General features: G+C 40.4%; 1 protein-coding gene across 5 annotated transcripts in view; it reads right to left on the minus strand.

Annotated features, from left to right (window-relative positions):
- Positions 1-6251, minus strand: part of Adgrl2 (adhesion G protein-coupled receptor L2) — a 184415-nt gene extending 178164 nt beyond the window's left edge. For 2 of the 5 annotated variants that reach the window (XM_090334542.1, XM_090334541.1), the window contains exon 1: positions 6157-6246. The gene's annotated coding sequence lies outside the window, so the exon portion shown is untranslated. Of the gene's footprint in view, positions 1-6156 lie in introns of all 5 variants that reach the window. The other 3 variants (XM_090334543.1, XM_090334544.1, XM_090334540.1) reach the window with 2 other exon arrangements.
- Positions 6252-22167: the final 15916 nt, after the last annotated feature.

Genomic DNA, 22167 nt, shown 5'->3' on the forward strand with positions numbered 1-22167 from the left:
AGTAATCTAATTTCTGTTGCTTTCAACCTAAATTGATTTTTTTTTCCCTTTTAGCCGTTCTGGTAATTGAACAAATTTATACAACTGTGATGGGATTTTACTTACCACCACACAATGCATAAAATCCTCTATGAAGACAAACTGTATTACTTCATAAAACTGCATTTTTGTTACAATTAAACAAATTGTATTTAAACTTGTTCTGTGCTTAGAAAGCAATCAATGGCATTTTGCTGTAAGCTACATTTCCCTTGCAGGTGCGAAGTACTTAGTTTCTTCATTCACCCTACATTTTTTCTTCTTTGGGTAATATCTGTCAAATTTGAAAGAGCTTTTTAAGTTTTATTTTTACATAACTAGATAAGAATTAACTTCAAAATACCTTACAAATTCTTGCCTATTTTTAAGCCAGCAAATAAATGACCTTAAAATATTTATTTCAAAGCAGTTAAGGTAGATTAGATCCTTCCTTAAAAATACCATGGCTTACCTAAAAATTAACTATGTATACCAAAATGATATTAAAAAGATGCCTGTAGTTTATAGCATGCATAAGAAAACCCACACATTAAACTCAAATGTCAAACTGAAGTCCCAAATAAAATTTAGATACAACAGCCTCTAATTGTTCCTTTTAAAGTTATTACACTAGGTGATGATGTCACCATTTTAGGATTCAAAGCATCTAATTTTAGTACTTAACTGTTCATCTGTATACTAAACCATTTCTTTATGCTAGCTCCTAATGCATTAAAAAAAAAAAAACCGTGACCAATCTTTGTGAACATGTTAAACATCAAAAAGATTTTAGAGAATAGTCCTAATTTATTTTTGTGATAACATCACTCTAATTACAGTAATCTCAGTGATTAAATACTTTTCAACCTTCTAACCTTCAATCGAGAATTATTTGGAGAAACAGATATTTGGGTGGGGCTACAGAATTAATGTTAGGTAATAGGAAATCTACTAACATGTAATTTTAATCTTTCAAACTGAAATGTTTTCATCCTTCCTGAAAATAGGTAACATGAATTCACTGATTCAGGTAATATGAACTAATCATTTAAAATCACAAAAACTGACATGACAAAAAACATTAAAAGTGACTTGCAGTCTCTCTTCCAGGACAGTAGCCAAGTTGTATTTTTTAATGCTTTGACAAAATTAGTAATTTGCCAGTTTTTTAGAAAAGTATACTGGCAAATAATCTTGTGTACTTTTTACACATATAATCATGCATTTTCTTTGTAACCTACAGCACTGTGAATATAATGACACTTTTATTTAGCAGGAATCTTTTCTGCAGAAAAGCAGACAAGACTTTAAATAAGCACCCTGGTCCTTCAGGACGAAAATCAGATACAATGAAGAGTCAAAAGTGCTACAGGCTTGAAACTTTCTGTAAAAATAGCCCTTTATGGGATGTTAAATTATTCCAATCCCAAAACTTTATTTCAATTTTAATCTAAGTACACATAACCTACACACTTCAGCATCAGCAACTGGGCAAATGGTGTCACTTTTTGTGAAAACAGATTTCTTAGGCACAAGTGTTTCAGGTATTCGTTGGATTAAACAGCAGTGCTGTCTTTATTTCATGTGTTAATAAACTAATTATTTACATTTTATCCACAAAAGATAGGTCAAAATGAGTATCCTGATAGAAAATAAAGTAGCAACATTTAATTATTGTGGTTTACAGGTTTCTGGTTACCTTCTGACCTTCGAGACATCTCAATTTTAGGCCACATATTCCCAGGCTAGTTAAAACACTAAAATACTATTTTAAATTTTAAGGAAAACTTGCTAATGATCAAATAAAGATCTAACCCTAAGTAAACCTCGTATTTAAAGAGCTTCTCTTGCTCATTTGAAGAAAGGAAACGCCTAGAAGCCTGGTGTTAATGTTTCTGCTGATTGTGAAAACTGCAGCAATAAAACTCCAACTGCCTGTCTTAAATGAAGACTTGTGGTGCTGCATGTGAGATCTGTATATTTATATTCGTTTTTATAACATTTGGAAGTTATGTTGTCTGCTTTGATGTTACTCCACTAATAAAACCTGGAAAATTTTTAATTAGAAATTCTCAAGCCAAAACTTGAATTGGTTTTTTCTACCCAACATGGTCCAATATTCTGATGTGCCCATCTACCTGCTTCCCAGAGCTATCTGCATTTCTAAATTCTGCTTTTTTGCCACAGTCACCCAGTGATTGGAAAGAGCAACTGAAGTGTTGCTACAATATATTTATTTTTCTCTGAGTAGTCCAATTTTCTCATCTCCTTTCCTTTTCCACTAAATTGTACACCTTTAGAGGTCTGCTGAATTTGGTACTGCCATCATCTGAAGTGAAGAGCAATGTTTTCAAGATAGTTTTTGATGATCACTAATAGCTCTAGAGGATGTGTGCTTTTTCTGTAACACACGTATCCAAAGCAGACTAGTTAACAGCAACTTAAGTGCAATAATAGCAATTACATCGATGTGAGCTTTATTTTTAGCCACTAAAGTACATCCTAAACAAGTGAAGGAACCGGATAAACAGTCTATCATAAAATGATTTCAGGGTAATACACACTGGATGCACATACACTTACACACATACACTGACACACATACACACACACACCTCATCTTAATCTGCAAATAAAAAATTGTCACCCCATTAAACTATGGGCTATAAAATTTAAGACAATTAAAGATGGACTTCCTCTTCTCTGAACTTATTAGGTAACAATTCATTTTCACAACCAAAATAAAATATTTAGGAAATAATCTGTACCCCAAAGAGTATCAATTGCATCCAAAAGCAATCCAGCATCAGATAACAAAATACAGATCTCCAGATGTTCCTTGAAACATTTTCCTCTTAAAACTAGATCCAGAAGTTGGATGATAAGAGTTGTCTATTGAGTCTTCTGCTCTCCATAAACTTACCCACACCCAAGTACTCTTCGTACGATGTATTTTATTCATAAAGAGAAACTCAAATATGAAAACTCTACAAACGTAAAAACAAATAAGCTATTTTTGAAAACTAAGCTGAATGGAAGTTTACTGTCTTGACAAAAAGAACATTTTTAAAAAGAAAGATCAGTTATCTTAACAGAATTACCTCTGTATAAGTAAAACATTAAAAAAAATTGGGTCTTCATTATTTAGAAACCTTTTCCAAGCTTATACTCTCAATGGACATGATGCTAGTAAAGTTTAAGTTCTCAATTTTCAACATTCTCTAAGTAAATTTTCTCTTATTAATTTATCAAGTATATAGAGGAAAAACTCATTCCTCAACCCTAAAACGGGTATCTTTTCATCACAAAATTTGTTCGTTTTTTTTAAGGCTAATTAGAATCTCCTCTCATTTTACTAAAAATAAGGAAATACAGGACCTAGAAAAGCATGAGGTTGGGTAGGAAAGGCAAGGAACTCTCTAAAAGGACCCCAAAAGATAGGGAACAGTGACTATCACAAAACAAAAGGTGGCCCTTTTTCTAGGAACAAACCATTTATCAACAGAAAATAATTGTCTTGCCAAGGGCGAGGGCTCCACAGCAATAGACAATGTTTTGGGCTCACATAATTACAAAACAATAAAAGTTCAGAAACACAGCCTGAATCCACCTCCCTATTTTTACCCTTTACAATCCTCACTGCCCTTTGGGCCTCAGCTTGGAAGCAAAAGGAAGACAGACTGAAGTTTTCTCAATTGAGTAGAAGCTAAGAAACCTTTGATATGCTAATAGTCCCCTTCAAACGGTAAGAATTCACACTTGCATTAATTCAAACAATTTGTGCAGAATGATGTGAAATGGCACCTCTTTTAGAGCCGAGCAACAAAAGGAAAGAATCGGAATGTCTGAAGAAACTAAACAACGGAACATTTGTTCGGTAGTCTTCTTTTATCATGCATACGCTTACAGCCGGGTGGTAGGGAGAGACAGCAAAAACTTCCAAAAAACACACCTGAACTTAAGCAGGTTTTCTTCTCAAGAGTTTCGCAAGCATTAGCAGGATACTGCCCCTTGAAGTTCCAAAGTTACCTTCAGCTAGGTGAACAGTCTTAATCCAACTTGGAACGATGCCACAGACACCATAAAAACTTCTATTTTTGTTTCCGTGACCCGCCAGTATAGCCTTGCGTGGTGTCCTATCTTTTTTTCCACCCCCCACGTAGGCCCAGGCTCAAAACTGATTTAGGAAGAGATAACCCAGCAGGTAATTGTTTACCAAACGGAGGTGACTTTCTCCGGCGGCTTGCGAGGCGAGGTTAGCCCTGAGTAAATTCAGAGGGACAAGCCGGAGACCTGAGCACTCCCAGGGAAATGAATGAACCACTGCGTCCGTGACGCGCACGCCTGGAGAGAGCGCACCAAGAGCCAGAGCACTCGCCGTGTCCAAAACGCAAAAGGGAGAGGGAGAAGGAGGAGGAGGAAAAAAATAAAAATCAAAGCCTTGGGGGCGGGGTGGAGAGCGCCTCAGAACCTGGCCTTTGTAACGGGAACCAGATGGTGAGTGGCTGCGGCTCAGAGGCTCCCAGGCATTTTGGAGAAGCTGCTAAGCAGCCTGACACCTTTCAAGAAACAGGAGGAAAAACATTTCCTCGGTCTGGATCGGAGACAGCCAGGTTTGTATCAGGAAGAGCAGAATGCGGGGGGGGGGGGGGAGTAGAAGGGGGGTGGGGAGGAGGGAAGAAGAGGAGGAAGAGGAGGAGGGGCCCAGAGAAAACCCAGAAAGGTTGCTAGATCGGTTCCGGCCAGACTCGCCCTTCCAAACTATGTTTGTTAGAAGACACCCTCCAACCCAAGCTCACGAAACACCCGTGGAAGACGCACGTTTCTGAACCTCCACCTCCACCATGGGCCCCAAGCCCCACAGTTCAAACCAAAGGCGCAAACTTTGCTGGTCCCAACCGAAGGGAGTCCCGGCAGGCGAGCTCGCCCGCAACACTGCAGGAGCGCACTCCTCGCCCGGCCCGCCCTCGCCCTTCCGTGGAGGGTCGCCCACGGTACGAACCCTCGCCCGGGAGCCCCGGAGATCTCCCCGATCCTCCCGCTCTCCCCCTACACACACACACACACACACACCCCACGCCTGGGGGTAGCTGCCTCTCCCCAGCTGGCACACCACCAAGCTACAAACCAGGACACCCCGCCCCACCCCGCCCCCAGGCTCCCCACCTCGAAGGCATCCCGGGTCCCCTTCCCCACCCCCCGCCTCGCCCTGCAACTTCTCCTGCAGGCAGGCCCAGCGCGGCCCTCGGCTGCCCTCTCACTGCGGGTCCGGGAGGTTCCCCGTCCACCTCGTCGCCCCCCCACCCCTTCGCCCCGCGCACGCACACACACGCGCGCGCACACACACACACACACACAAACACAGCTCCCCCTCCGCCCCACGGGTCCTTAGCCCCCGTGGTGGCACAGCCCGCCGACCGTAAAGGTTGCCAGCCCCAGCGCTGGCCGCGGCCACATCTGGCTGCGCCTCTCCACACTACCTAAAACCACGGTTCCAGCAGAAGAAAAAACGAGCTAGCGACAACTGGTCCGAGCCCTTTCCTTCCCCACCCGCCGCTGGCCCCGCACTGGCTCGCAGCGCACGGCGGCCCCGTTTCACTTCCAGCCCGGGACGGGTGTGGAAAGCAGTCAGGGGCGCGAGGGTGGGGGTAGGGAGGGAGAGGTCGAGCCCAGAGCTGGGCCTGAGGCTCCGCCGCCCGAGCAACGCAGTCCCACCGAGGACGCCCACCCCGTTCCCCTTCCCTCCCCCCCCCCCGCTCCCCCGGCCTCGCAGAGTAAGGGCGAACTGCACCTTCCGATCTCAAGCCCGGCATGGCTCGGGAAGGTCTACCCTACGACACCACCGCCCTCCCCGCCGTCCCCTCGACCCGGGACCGGTGCCTGGAGGAGCCGGGAGAGCAGTCCGGACGTCGCGCAGAGTTCTGCGGATCGATTTCGGCGGGGCTGGGCTGGGGGGAAGGGGGATGGAGAGGTGGCGAGCGCGGGTCAGGGCCCCGCCGCAATCGAGCCCCTAACTAAGCCGGGGTCCCCTCCACCATCACCATCCACCTCCACCCCCCTTCCCGGACCAGAGGCGCAAAGCAAACAGGTCTCCGCAGCCCGGCACAGAGGCACATTGTTCGTTCCCGCGACTCTTACCTCCGTCGGCGAGCGCGCCCCGGGGGAAGGGCCGTCTGGCGCTGGAGGCCGTGCGGGGAAGAGAGGCGCGGAGGGCGCAGCGGCCGCCGGCCGCCGAGGGAAGGCCGAGGCCGGCTGCGTGCGGGGGTCGCCGGCCGCCGAGTCCGCTCGCGGGGCCGGGTGGCGGGGGGGTGGGCCGGGGTAGAGCGGGGAGCAGCGCCGCGGCTCGCCGGCCCGGACACGGCGCCGCGCGGCTCGGCGCGCGTCCTCCTGGCTTGGCCGCCACCGCCGCCTCCAGCGGAGCAGCCAGCGCCGGGCGTCTGCTGGGGTTAAGTCAACATTTTCCCGCAGTTTCCCACACGCCGCTTCGGGGAGAGGGGGGTCCACCGCGCGCGCACACACTCGCACGCACCCCGAGAGCGCACGCTCCCTTCGGAGGAGAGGGGGGGGGAAATAAAGAAAAGAAAAAATAAATAAGCTTCGGGGGCTCGGAGCGCCGAGGGCTGGCGGAGACGAAAGCCTGACAGAGGTGCGCAGACTTGGGAGTCCCCCAGAAAGCGGCGGCCGAGGACGGGCAGGCGGGTGGGCGGGCGAAGTGGAAGGAGGGTGGGAGGGAGGGGGAGAGGGAGGGGCGGGCGAGCCGACGCCGGCGGCGCGGGGCCAACTCCGAGTGTCACCGGCGGCCCGCGGTCCGCGCAGACCCTGCGACCCCGGGGCGGGACTCCACGGCGGACCCCTCCTCACATTTCGGATCTCCGGGCCGGCCGAGGGGTGGGGGGGAGCGCTTAGCCGCCGCTCCGAGAAAGGCTGGAAGCAGGCTGAGGGTGGGGGGGTGAGGAGTGGGGTGAGGGGGGGAAGCAAGGAGGAGCCGCACCACGCACCGCCACGGAGGGAGGATGCCACCCGCCCTCCCCCCAACAATCCCAAAGAATTCTCCGGTAAGCTCCCGATGGCGCTCGGGCTCCTCGGCGTGTGTGCGAGCCGAGAGAGTGAGAGGAGAGTGGAGAGAGAGAGAGGGGAGAGAGAGAGGGAGAGACGGGGGAGTGCGAAGTCCTGACACAGACTCCACGAGGTCTGAACTGGAGTCACCTCCAGCCTCCTCCTCCTCCTCTCCCACCTCCTCCACTCCCCCCCTCCCCACCTCTCCACCACCCCCTCCCAGTTCTACTAATCATATAAACATATTAGCGTGTACAGCAGCAGCAAAGGATAAACCTCTCCCTCCTGATTTTTTTTATTTTTTACAGCCAGGGGCTCAGGCAAACTCCAAAGATTATAGGCAGCTAAGTACAAAACGCGGAGCAGATAATCTATAACTCATTGCCGCCCAATGGCCATTTTCCACTCCATTTGAGCAGCTGCGGAGGCCGAGCGCCCGAGCGAGGGGGAGGAGGAGGAGGAGCGAAGGGGACACACTTACGGGGCTCCAGCCGTTCGGGGTGGCGGTGTCGCTGAGCTAGCCGCCCTGGACGGGCAGGCCTGGGCTCCGTCGGTGGGACGGTCGCTGGGCTGTGGTCCGGGCGACTGGGGGGTAGCAGCGGCGGCGGCGGCCGGGGTGGGGGGGTAGAGGGAAATAGGTAGTGGGGGAGGGGGAGGGGGTTGGAAAACGCGCGCGCGTGGCCGACAAACGCGCCCCAGGGGCGGCCTGCAGTGCCTCGCGCCCCTCCCCTGCTTCGCCCCTCCCCATCGGCTCCTCTCCCCCACCCATCTCGGGTCTCAGGTCCCAGGGCTCCACATCCACCCCCACCCCATCCCTACCACCCCTTCAACCTCCACCTTCCCCCCCCCCCCCCCCGCGCTCCCCACCAACTCGCCGTCGCGGCGCGCCAGCCCCGCCGTGCGCTCCGCCGGAGGAACGCGCTCTCCATCCCGTCCACACACGCACTTTCACCACGTTGATTTTCTTTTTTTTTATTTCGGGAAGCCAGGGAAGGGGTATCTGGGAGCCAGCGGCGGAGCGCAGAACTCCTGCCTAAGAGGCGGCTGGAGGCGAGGAGGTTAAGGAGCTGGCCAGCGGCTTTGGGGACACCCCCCCCCCTTCCCCGTCCCCTCTCCATCTTCCCACCAGGCCCTGGAAGCTTTTCTCCTCTGCCCGGTTGCAGCGTGTACCCACCCCGTGTCCAGGTTTTCTTTTTTCTCCATGCACTGAGCCGGAGGGGCCCCCCGAAACTTTTAGTTTCCGCAGCCCTCCTTTTGTGTGCGCGCTGGCTGGAGCAAGCAAGTCTGTTCTCCGCGGCTTCCTGCGCCCGGCTGCGGCGCGGCGTGGCGCGCAGGGGACGCTCCAGGGTTAAGGCGTCTTTGATACCTGAGATTTCCGGCGCGCTCCTTAATGAAACCTTTACATTTTTTTTTACCTCCCCCTCTTTTTAAATCGCGATGACTTTTTTCTTTGTAGTTGTGTAGGGCTGGCTAAACTTTGACTTTATTGACTATATTTCACAAGAGCGTTCTGTTTGTTTTTGATTAAACTCCCCAGGATAAGCAACGGAAGGAAAGGAGACTGACTACAAGGTTCTTTAACTCCCAAGTACATGTCAGAGTACTGTGAGGTCTGTTTCCCTCATTTCCTCACATTGAAACTGCTCTTGCTCTTGTCCTCGGATCACACTTCCTTTTTGCCCTCAATCAGCTGGCCGCCGTCAGCCCACCGGCCCAGACTCTGCTAAGGACAGACCCAAGCTGAAAGATCCCAGGACCAGGCATTATCAGGCTACAAAACCCGTTGTAACAGTTCATCAAGTGTCCATTGCACGCGGGGTGGGGAGGGATCAAATCTGGATTTTTTTATTATAAAATATCGGAGCTGAAAGCATGTAAGTTTTATTAGATGTGTTTATAAACCACTGATTCTACCAATGGTTCCAGCTATTTGCCTGGGTGTGGGGAGGGGGCACTGATTCTCTCAACTTAAAAACATTTAGATTCTAGAAAAAAAGGATGAAACTTGAGCTTCTTTGCTTGCATAAACAATATGACTTTTTGTTACTGTGGGTATGTTACAGTCGTCATACTTCAAAAACCATAGCAATTTTATTAAAATGTCAATGAGACATTGTCCAAAAGACATAAAGATTCTAAATACCTATTAGCATTTTGTCACCAAGCCAGCTTTTTGTATCACCAATGTGAAACCAACTACTTACTGGCCAAGTTTGTTCTTGACTTGTAGAAAGCCATAAGTTAAATGTACATCTGTCCAAATAAATGAAACATACCTACTCCATCTATTGTAAATTCTCAGATTAAAACAAGAACCTTTGATAATCCAGTTTCTTCTGTTTCATGTATTATTAGTGTTTTGATATTGTCACCATTTCAAAAGATAAACAAATTAGAACACTTAGGGTTTTAAATTACAGACACTCTTCATTTTGAAACTTATTAGATAACATAATTCAAATGTTACCCATGTAGGATCTAAACTAGATGGAAAAAAATATACACACCTAATGCAGAGCTGGTGTGAAACCCTATGATACCTCTAAGGTTTTACATCTGTCAAATTTTGTACATAACAGATCTACCTAGGAAAATTAAATTGGGCTACTTAAAGTAGTTGATAAGAAGGCAGAATGATTAATTGTCAAAGATCAGAGGTCATTAATCGTGTCTTTTAGAATTGAAAATTATTTTATTCAGAATTTGTAAGCACAGTGTGAAAGTAATTACAATTAGCAAATTTTTATATCAATTTTAGTCCTTTCTTTAGTTCACTCATCTGGGCTTGATTCAAAAGAAGCCCCAGAGTGCAGAGATCAGTCTAATCCTATTTTCTTTAGGGAAGCAAAACTTAGGCTGAAGTTTTAACTGAGTAAGCAATCAATAGACATTTTCGCCTGAATTAAGCTGGCCTTATGTTGCCTCGTTTACTTATTTAATTCTTCCAGAAAGAATCTCTGTAAGAGCTCACTGTCTGCATTTCATAGGTCTGACATTCTTTGAAGCTCAAGACATAAAGTGAGTCTAAAGATACCACAAAACAAGGAAGAGGCCTCTCAAAGGGAGAATTTAGCAAATGTGAGTTAAAAGTATATGAAGTATAAAACAGCCCACATAAATTTTAAAACGTATTTCCATAGAATGTGTATTAATAGTTCAGAAGGTTCAACACTTTTTTTTTTCTAAGAATATAAGGCTGCTGGCCGGGAGTTTGGCCTAGTGGTAAAGTGCTTGCCTAGCATGCACGAAGACCCGGGTTCGATTCCTCCGTACCACATACATAGAAAAAAAAAAGCCGGAAATGGTGCTGAGGCTCAAGCGGTAGAGCTCTAACCTTGAGAAAGTTCAAGGGTAGTGTTCAGGCTCTGAGCTCAAGCCCAGGACTGGCAAAAAATAAAAAATAAATAAAAATAAAAATATATATATATATATGGCTGCTGTTTTTCAAATTACATCAAAAAGTATTACTTCGCCAAGACGTTGTAAATAGGAAAGAATTCTTAATTCTTTCATTGCAACTTATTCATAATAATATTTTTCATTGTATTTTTCCAAGAAGTATTGATTGTGAAATCAATTGCATTGTTATATTCAAGATTAAGCTGTTCTTTACAAACCTGCCATTAGGCGAAAACACTTACATGACACACTCCACAGAATATGTCCACATGTAGAAACTATATCTGACACTTCATGACCATTCAAAACATAATTTATAACAATACAGGTGTTGTGGAAGAGGAAAAAAATGAACCAAGAAGTGTAATAATGTCTGCAGATGTGAGCAAGTTAAGGGTAATTGGAATATGTAATACATTCCCTACAAGCCAATCAATTTAACTAATCAGTCTATATTATTATTTAAGTAATGGCAAAATCATTAACTTATTCATAATACTTGCTAATTGTTTTTTAAAATAATTATACAATGAACAATGGAAACACCCACTTCCATTTGTTTTATGTTAAATCAACATCTAACCATTCATGGTGATTTCATTCAAACAAAACAGAAGGAACTCATTAGCTTATGTGGTTAGAGAGATTGATGGGCTTCAAATATTTTAACCATACATGTTTTTTCCAACTGTAGAAACTCATGTTTTTAATTTGAACAGCTCTAAGCAAAGCCAAAGATTATTTTAGTCAATAAGTTCACCTATTCCTGATACAGAAATTATGCTAATTTTAAAAGCTAATTACTTTCCAAGTATCTTTATTTACAGGGAAATGAGCAGGAACTTGTCAAAATATAAGTCTGAACAACAAGTTAAATAAGATGAAGAAATAAGAAAATGGACATTGTTGGGGATTAATGTGAGTAATGTAAACCAATGAAACACAACCCAGGATTAATATGAGTAATGTAAACCAATGAAACACAACCCATACCTTCTTTTCTGCCCCCCTCTGTCAAACTTAAATATAGATAAATCAACTCTAAGAAGAGTTACAGAAGTGGAATGGAGAGAAGACATTGTAACTTGACAGTGGGCCAAAAATTGCCACAAAGCTTGAAATACACAGACGTAGACAACTATCAGTATGAAAAGGTCATTATCTATATAGGGATCCTCTTTTGGCCTCACAAAAGAAATAAGCAAACAAGATCATGTAAAACTCCTTGACTTTATTATTCGGAAACAGAAATAAAAGCCATTAAATTATATCCCTAATTTAACCGAGATCTTTTCCTTTCACCATTATTGTTCAAGTATGCTTGGTGCTGACACTAGGTTTCCCTGATGCTAGAAAGTATATTGTCTTAAAGCTGCAACTCGGATCAAAGCATTATGTTAATGCCAAACTTGACTAGAACTGGTTGAAAGTTGTTAGCTTTGTTTTCATTTTTTACTTTGCCATGCATATAGGCTGAAAAGAAATCAAAACTCATTTTCCATGAAAGCAGAAACATATGAATGCATTTGGCAAAGCCAATACAATTTTTACTATGACCTTAGGTTGAGTAAATTTTGCCCCATAAATCCAAACCTTACACAGAAGGTAAAGATACAGTCTCAAAAGTAAGAATTTAAAGCATACTACAAATATGATTATGGCATACAGGGCTTAATGATATGGTTTAGGAGTATATAATCATATATATTATTAACACCCATCGTTTTATAACTAATACGCTTTTTTAAATGTCTACCAGTACAACTGGTTACATGACTTTTTTTCTCTACACTTTCACGTGCCTCAATACACAGAACTATATGTAAAAGATTATAAAACTTTTATACATCTCAATAATTATTCTCAAAAACAAGTAAATTAAAAGCAATATCCCTCATAATCATTGCTCCTCTGTGTTTTATTCGAAATCAGTCTTCCTTTCCCATAGATTGTTCTCATACTCGTGTTAAATCCCTGCACCTTGAGAATTTTCTATAATTGGCTCTTATAGATCTTCCATCAATGCTTCTACCAAGCCAAGAAATATAATAATAATGGGTTTTTTAAAATGAAACTGTCTATATTAACTTGTAATGATTATTTTGCTCATGATAAATACTAATAACCAAATGTTTTTTCAGCAAAAGTATGTGGTTTAAAAACAAAAGCTCTCCATTCCCTTTTAATGTGTGCTGATATCTATTATGTAAACAATGAGGATGAAATGTCTTTAAACCTTCTTTAAAATTATTGAAGTAAATCTAAGAAAAACCTAAAATACAGCTCTTTGAGATAACAAGTAGTAGAGGGAACTCTACTCTATCAGATCTAAACTTTTAAGTACCACCAAGTTACATTTTAGTGACTAGTTCAAAGTGAAGATTATTGACATTGGAAATACAAATTTGATAATTTTTATCATTGTTCATGGTATTATGGAAAAGATTGCTAAAAGCTTTTACCATCACAAAACAAACTGAGAAATGTCCTTTTTGCATTTTAGACAAGGATAAACTTACATTCTTCTGATACTTTCCTATTAGTGTGATCTTCATTAACAAGATAATAACTGTGATACATGTGTCAGGTACATTTAATCACAATTTTTTCATTTAAAAGTATTTTATGACTGGCCAGGAGTTTGGCCTAGTGGTAGAGTGCTTGCTTAGCATGCACGAAGACCCGGGTTCAATTCCTCAATACATACATAGAAAAAAGCCAGATGTGGTACTGACGCTCAGGTGGTAGAGCTCTAGCCTTGAGAAAGTCCAAGGATTGTGCTCAGGCCCTGAGCTCAAGCCCAGGACTGGCAAAAAAAAAAAAAAAAAAAAAAATATATATATATATATATATATATACACATACATACATACATGTGCTCTACCATGTGAGCCAAATTTCCAGTTTTTTTCTTTCTTTCTTTCTTTCTTCCTTTCTTTTTTTTTGCTGATTATTTTGGGAATGGAGTCTCTTGGTCTGAAACTGCAGTCCTATAGCTCTGAGCCTCCTGAATTGCCAGGATTACAGGCATTAGCCACTGATGCCCAGCAGCTATTTTTTTTAAACTACTTTTTGCTGCTTTCATTTTGATGATGTTTTTCCTTGGTTATATTTTGGTAAAAATAAATTGGAAAGTAAGGAAATAGAGTAACTTTTTGCAAAATAAAATACTGCCTATGATACTCTCATCACATACTTTCTTAATAAGAGAATTGAATCTTTCCATCTCTATTTTCAAAAGCAGTTTAAATCTTTATAATTCAGTTTTCAACCCATTGCAGCTCTTCACAATGCATTCTTAAGGTTGTTCTGAAATCTGTCACTTGGCTTCTGGACAAAACCATGAGGTCATGAGCACATGCTTTGGGGATAAGTAAAAGTACTAGAGAAAATAAGAAATTTCCTCTAAAACTGGCCTCCAAATCTAGAATCATATCAAAATATTACTTTTATCTTTAAAAAGCACTGCAATGCTGGTCACTGATGACTCAGGCCTGTACTCCTAGCTACTCAAGAGTCTGAGATCTGAGGATGGTGGTTTGAAACCATCTTGTGCAGCAGAGTCTATGAGATGCTTATCTCCAAGTAAACACCAAGAAGTCAATCAGAAAGCCAGAAGTGGGGCTATGGTTCAAATGTTAGTATACTAACTGTGAGCTAAAAAAAACTCAGGGATAGTGCCAGGTCCTAAGTACACACACACACACACACACACACACACACACACACACCATGGTTGTAAATGATAAGGTTTGATAATGGTAAGATTTTTTTGGATGATTTTAATGAAAAAGTTAAGAAAAGAGTTGTTTTAAATTTAAAATAAAAGCACATAAATAGGCAGGCACCAGTGACTCACACCTATAATTTTAGCTACTTAAGAGGCTAAGATCGTGTGATCAGCACTCAAAACCAGCCGAGGCAAGGAAGTCCATGAGTCTTCTCAATTATCCAGCAAAAGGATAGAATCAAAGGTGTGGCTCAAGTGGTAGAGTGCCAGCTTTAAGTGAAAAAGTTAAGGATATCACTTCAGAAGTGAGTACAACTCTGGAACTTGCACACACATATACACACACCCCCACCCATCCACTACATTAAAGAATTATGTTGCTGAACCATCATGGAGTTAATTTGTTCCTTAAATGCATTTGTTAGATAAAAATCATTTCACTATAGCATTCTCTCTCCCTAGTACTCCACTGCCTTATTACTAAAGTCACATAGGTAAAATATAACTAAAGAGGAAAGTTACTGTAGTAATAAGAGGGTCTCCTTTTATTATGGCACCAAGTTAATCCATGTCCTCACTACCTGGATTAATGGCCTAAATAGAAACCATACAAAACATTTTTAATTGTTCAGACAATACAGAATACACTCCAAGAAAAACTGATTTTGTGTATGCTGTCTAATGATAATTGAAACGTAGTAATTCATTAAAATACTGGGTTATTGTATGTAAAAAGAAAAAAATGATAACTATAAAAAGGAAAACAATGCATGGCCTGTTAAAAATCAGAGAAGTTATATGTGAATATGATAAAAAAAAAGTGTACATTTTTAAGCAATCCAAAAACATGAATTATTTTTCAAATAAAATGAATCCCAGAGAGAAGACTATTTATCATTTAAAAACAAAATTAACTGTAAATAAGGATTCTAAAAAAATATCTAAAATATATGTAAACCTGTTCATCTAATGACTTTATATTTACTTTTTCTTCAATGCCCTTTTGCAAACTGATTTTAAAGTTCATATACATACAAATCAAAATACTTTATGCAGGTAGAGATTTGAGAGGACAAATCTCTTACATCGAATGTTTTGTATGAGAAGAAATCCTGTACTGTCAAGTAGAGATTCTAGAATAAGTGTTTGAAAAGCTATCTTTAACTACTTGGATAAATTTATGAGTTATCAAACATTAGAAGTAAAATACTACACCATATAACTGAAGGAAAGTCTATCTTTGCCTAATTGTCTGTCTAATGAAAGAAGTGTTTAAATATTCTGTAGGTAGAGTATTAACTTCTACAAAACTGAAACAGATGTGTGTCCTAATATACCTTTAAATTTATGATATACATAGAACCTTACATAGAGCTGAGCAGAGGCCAATGATTCTAATTTGCTCTAGATTTATAATAACCTGATCTGGGTTTTGTAAGTACTGCAGCACTTTAAACAAAATTAGAAAGCAGTTGTGCTTTGTGTGATTAAAGATGCAATTCCCTTTGGGGTAATGAGAAAAGTTAGAACATGTTTCTTTCTTTATGGATGTTTCTATAATAAACAAGAGTGCTATACATTATATATTTTTCTTACTATGATTTCCTTGTTTTTAATTATAAAATAAACCAATTGAATTGCAGTGCAGTCTCAAATTGAAACTATGCCAAAATTTAGCTGAAGAATGTGTACTGGGCTTTATAAAAATCCTTAAAATTTTTCCCAGGGTTTTAAGGTCTTGTTATGCAAATACTAGTTCACCATAATTTTCTAGAAGTCCAAGCAACAAAAAGATTTTAGTGCCAAATTCATTTCTAACCTAGAAAATGACCTGGATAAAATTATTCTAGACTAATGGCTGCTGGATTCATACAAGTTAAAAAATTAAGTCTATTTTATTACAGAAATAATAACATTTACAGTGCCACTATTTTAAGCTTCAACATCAGCTCCTAAACATCAAATTTATAAGATTACTTCATTTAAAGCACTGTGAATATTGCATCAGTTTAGAAACTGATGATATATCATTGTAAGAGTACATGTGTATATTTATGCATGTAGAAAATAAGTACATGCAAAAGTATTAATTCGTTAAAAGTTTACCTCTCATGAAACCTTTATTAGCCCTTGAAGCCCTTGCCACTTCATATAAAATGATTTATCTTTTGAATAACAAGGTTCCATTAATCTGTTTGACAAAGGAATTTTTAAATCATTTAAATAATTTATTTGAATGAATTATTTAAATTCTGTAAAATATATATATGCGTGTGTCTATGTATATATCTGTGTCTATATATTTGCCTTCTAACGCAATATCACAGAGAAAATATAAAATAGGATTCAGAATACATTGTCCTTGATATCAGTCGCTTGTCTTGGAGTTACTGTTCCTTTGATCATAAGCACCCACTACTTGCCTAGTCCCATCAGAGAGCCATTGTGCTTAGACAGGGTGATCCCATGTCAAAGCAACTTGCATAATAGTTTCTATATTCATTTTCAAGTTTGCATTTTTACCTGAACTGTAGTCAGATATGTTCTTTCAAATGTAAGGCTAATAAAGGCAATTACTCAGCAGTTCTACAAAATCAGCTTTGCTCAACCCAGAGCTGTAATTGCCACTAACAGTGATCAATCTACCCCTCCTGAAAGAAAGACATTATCTGTGGAAACAAGAACATGGATACACCAAGACAGTAAGTATGCACACAAAAGGTATAAGGAAACACACAAAACCCATTAGGACACGTTCTGTTTAGCGCGCAAAGCATGCAGAAATTTTAACTATATACTACATCTTCACAACATCTTTCATGGAATTATCTCAACTAGATCTTAATCTTGTTCCTTTTTCTCTGAGGACACATTTTTCAGTCGCAAAAATAATGGAAAGGATTAAATAATTCCCCAAACTTAGCAAGGTTATATAATAAATGGATGGTTTTTCTCTATTCTTTAGATTTTTATTTTAATAGTTATACAAGTGGATTTCAATTTCACAAATCAGATTATGAGAACCTATTTTATTTTTAAACATGCAGGAAAAAAATCAACTTTCCCTCCAGTCTCCAAACATGAGAATATGTGTTGGTTCTTTATACCTGCCTTTTGTTGTTGTTTTGGAAACTCCATTCAGTTTTCTTTTCTGCATGCTAATTTTTTTTCTCTCTATGTTGGTTAGGTTTCTGTGGGTTCATGAAATTTCTAGTTCATTTTGTAACCCATCCTTTCCATAAATTCCTCTCGGCTTAACTTCCCAGAGGCTGTAATTTAGCACATACAATCTGACTTCTTGGTAGCAGTAGTAAACTTGGAGGTCTCTATCTTCTCCACTCTTTCTCTTATTTACCCAATCACACACAAATGCAATTGTAACCCTGTTCTAGTTACAAGCATTAACTATGCCACTCAAATTGTGAGAAAGAGGTAGAAGTCCTTAAAAATCAAATACAGCTTTGAAAATTTCCTGACAAGTACAATAGGTCATGCCTGTAGTCCTAGAGTACTCACAGTACTCAAGAGGCTCAGGAAACTGGAGTTACAGGCTGACAAAAAGTTCTGCAAGCTCTTATCTCATCTAGTTAAAAAAAAAAAAAAAAAAAAAAAACTGGGTGTGGTGATGCATGCCTGTCATTCCAGCAATTGGGCCAGCCAACCCTAAACATACTATCTAAAAGTTTAACTGAGGCACCTGCACTTGTGATTCACTCCTCTAATCCTAGCTACTCAGGAGACAGATCTGAAGAATCATGGTTCAAAACCAGCCTGAGCAGAAAGATGAGTCCTAAAGACTTTATCTCCAAGTCCTCAGCAAAAAGCTGGACAGGTAGTGTGGCTCGAGTGGTAGAATACTAGCCATGAGCAGCAACTTTCAATTTGTTTCAATTGAAAGTTTAAGGCCTTGAAATCCTAGTAGTAGCAAAAAACAGAGAGAGGGAATGAGAGAGGGAAGGAGGAAAGGAAAGAGGGAAGAAAGAATTAGCATTGTCTACTATTTTGAATGATTTGAACTAATCTGAAACATTTATTTTCAGAGCCTTTTGAAGACCAAGGGCTTCTAATCGCTGATACAGATCATCCAAATCATCTAAAATTTCTATTAATACAGAAAACAAAAAAATGCTTACTTACACATTTAATGAATTTGCTTAACAAAACTTGTTTAGTCAATTCACCAAAATACTTTTATGAGGCATATGTAATTTTTCACAAAGTAGTGATTACAGTGAAAATTTTAGTGCTCCCTATGCAAGTAATTAATAAAACAATATTTCTATGTGTCTGTGTTTTTATATAAAGAAAAGAAAATAGCATTACTTTGCTCAAGGACTTCCTAGTTTTTATCAACTGTCTTATTGAGCATACACAGATGTATCTGCTTTGCATAGTTGGTAAATACCACCAAAAAGGTATTTGTATTCCTGAGTTCAGGAAAGCTAATGTGTTGGTCTTTCCATTTTATCTAGACCATCTGTTCTTTCTTCTACCCTTCCTGTCCAAATTTTTTTTTTTTTGCCAGTCCTAGGCTTGAACTCAGGGCCTGAGTACTGTCCTTGGACTTTCTCAAGGCTAGAACTCTCCCACTTGAGCCTCAGCACCACTTCCGGCTTTTTTTCTATGTATGTGGCAGCGAGGAATCGAACCCGGGTCTTCATGAATGCTAGGCAAGCACTTTAACCACTAGGCCAAACTCCCGGCCATTCCTGTCCAAATTTATATAAGATAAAGGCATACCCAGAGAAGGAATCTAAGATATTAGAATCATTATTACAACATGAGGCATTTCAAGGGTTATGTTTTTCAAAACATCTTTTTTTCTTCTTTATTGAGAAAGTTATACTAAAGTTATAACCTATGTTATACTTAGGTATCATCACATAAGCGTTTTTACCTTCACACTGTTATAGGACGAAGCATCTTTGATAAACTATATGTTGTTCTAGAAAGTACTGAGCTTCCTTCTTAACTCATTTACTACTCACTAAGTTGTCAAAGTCTGAAACTCTACTTCCATAAGCCAAAAAACATTTTAATCTGCCTGACCACCAGAAAATTTTATTAATGTTATGGCAAAAAGGAAATTAATTTACAGACATTTCCAAGGAAGGATATAAGTCTGATTTTCTGCTGATACTTCAAATGTTGTATCTTTTTGTTTATACTCTTTTTTTTTTATATTATAGCTTTGTAGAACAATAGCTCAGAACATTAGTACTTTTCTAAGAAAATCCTATCTAAGTTGTCACTGGTGACTCACACTTGTAATCCTAACTACTCAAGAGGCTGAGACCTGAGGATAGAGGTTCAAAACCAGTCCAGGCAGGAAAGTTCATGACACTCTTATTGCCAATTAACCACCAGAAAACTAGAAGTGGTTCAGTGGCTCAAAATGGTAGAGCACTAGCCATGAATGAAAAAGGATAATTCTCGGGGGCCGTGAGTTTGGCCTAGTGGTAGAGTGCTTGCCTAGCATGCAGGAAGACCCGGGTTCAATTCCTTGGTACCACATACTTAGAAAAAGCCCGACGTGGTGCTGAGGCTCAAGTGGGAGAGCTCTAGCCTTGAGAAAAATCCACGGACAGTGCTCAGCCCCTGAGCTTAAGCCCAGGACTGGCAAAAAAAAAAAAAAAAAAAAAAAAAAAAGAAAGAAAAAGGATAATTCTCAAGCCCTAAATTCAATCTCCATGACAAACAAAAAAGAAGAAAATCATATTCAATTCCACTTTATTATTCTATGATGATATGGAATGATATGGAACATTGGTCTTAATAGTGCTTATCTCATATTGTCATATTTATTGGTTTTCTTGTTCTCTTCTTCCAAACTGAAACTTTCTTAGCATCTATCTAGAATCATACGCAAGATGACGAAGAATAAATAAAATCAAAACCAGTTAAAAAATATGTATAGACTTCACATATCCAGTTCTTAGCATAGTATTGAAAAGAAGTCTCTCGGACTGCTGGGTCCATTAAGAATGGGCTGGTAGGATGCCTCAAGTGAGCTCAAACCCTAGTACCATTAATACAAATGTATCTCAATCCCCTTGGATGAAGAAGACTATATATATTTATTTGCCTTCCTTTCATACATTTATTTTTCCTTCCAGGCATGTGTCATCAGTTTAGTTGTGGGGTTTGGTGGTCAGTAATTTATATCTTGAATGACTACATGAGTGCATTTCAAGATATGATACATGAAGCAGTTTGTTGAAATAGTGCTAGTACTAGTTTGAGTAGTATTCTACTGTGTTCAGAGGATTTGTTTATAAATTATATCATTTGTGTACTTACTTTGAAGTTCATATTAAGGTACACTGCCCCTTTATTCTTATCCATTATTCCATTCTCTGCTAGCACCTACAACCATGTTTTATCTTTTTTTCCTGTCGGGGACATTCTCCCCTCCCTGAATTGTTAGTGTAAGAATGAGGGGTGGGGGGGGAGGGAAATGGGGACCAAGATATGTGAAAGGGTATCAATGTATGGGAATTAATGCACTATCTATCTGGCAAATATCATGTAACCCTTCTATTAATTACAATAAAAAATATATGAAAGAAAAAAAAAGAATGTCCCTGCATCTTGTAATTAGGTCACTAAGCCACAGGTGCCTGCTTGTGTTGATATGCAAACATCCTACACCTGGCCTCTACCCTGAGCAAACATCCTACTACCCGACCCCCTCCCCCAGCAGTTCCTATATCCCAACCCCCTCCTGCCTCTCCTGAAGAGGCATATAAACCCTTGTGCGAAAAATAAAATTTGCAGCTTGATCAGGACGCTTGTCTTGCTGCCTTCTTCGTGTCTCCTGTCCCTTTCATTCCTCCCTCTAGGTTCTTGGCCCTAGTTGATGTCCCGCTAGACGGGACATTTTCCCACACAATCCATGACCCTTCCATTAATATGTATGCTTTTGGGCTTACTCTTACTTTTTACAGTGATTTCCTCCATTTCACTACATTGGAAAGTGTTTTTTTTTAATGAACAAGTGCTGATTCTTAAAAATAATTTTTATATCATGTAATACTCCATAGCATACCAAGGGAGAACAAATGAAAGCAATCAGACTTCTCCAACCATCCAAACAGAGCAAACAACCATTTAAGGATTATTATATAGAGATTAATAGACAAAGCTAAACTAATGAGTAGACAGCCAGTTAACCAGAAATAGCCAAAAGTAAAATATTTAAGGCAAAAAGCCAAGCCAGCAGTATAAGTTACTAGAAATAATTGAGTGTCCACATATGTTAAAGAGTTTTATCTTAAGGTTCTACTTCCAAAAGAGAATTTTTACTTAGAATTGAGATGATCAATACATGTTTTGTAATATCCACAATTTATGCTATTTCTTATTTGTAAGTATAAATATTATTATAAGTATTATTTGTTTTTATTCCCATATATAGATATTAGAATGATTTCATATAAAAACATTTCCATTTGAACATATTATTTTTTTTTTTTTGGCCAGTCCTAGGCTTGAGCTCAGGGCCTGAGCACTGTCCTTGGACTTTCTCAAGGCTAGAGTTCTACCACTTGAGTCTCAGCACCACTTCCAGCTTTTTACTATGTATGTGGTACCAAGGAATCGAACCAGGGTCTTCGTGCATGCTAGGCAAGCACTCTACCACTAGGCCAAACTCCAGGTCCTGAACATACTATTTTATATAAACATGGCACCTGGTAAGAATTGTCTATATTAAACATGCTAGTTTTTAATGCCTATATATTATATTATTTGCATTATCTTTCTAGTCAAGGGAGGGCGTTCTGAGGATTGAATCCAGGGACTCATAAATATGAGCAAGTTCTGTACCTTTGAGAAATACTACTACATCCTCAGTCTACATTTATATCATTAAAATACTTAATAATAGATAATTTCTGAAAAGAGCTTTTATGCTCATTGTAGTACTCATTGAAATTGTGCTATCCTCTGTTTAACATTTTCAT

The sequence above is a fragment of the Megascapheus bottae genome, chromosome 6 (assembly GCF_031878675.1).
Source record: "Megascapheus bottae isolate mThoBot1 chromosome 6, mThoBot2.hap1, whole genome shotgun sequence".
In the NCBI taxonomy this organism is placed as follows: domain Eukaryota; kingdom Metazoa; phylum Chordata; class Mammalia; order Rodentia; family Geomyidae; genus Megascapheus; species Megascapheus bottae.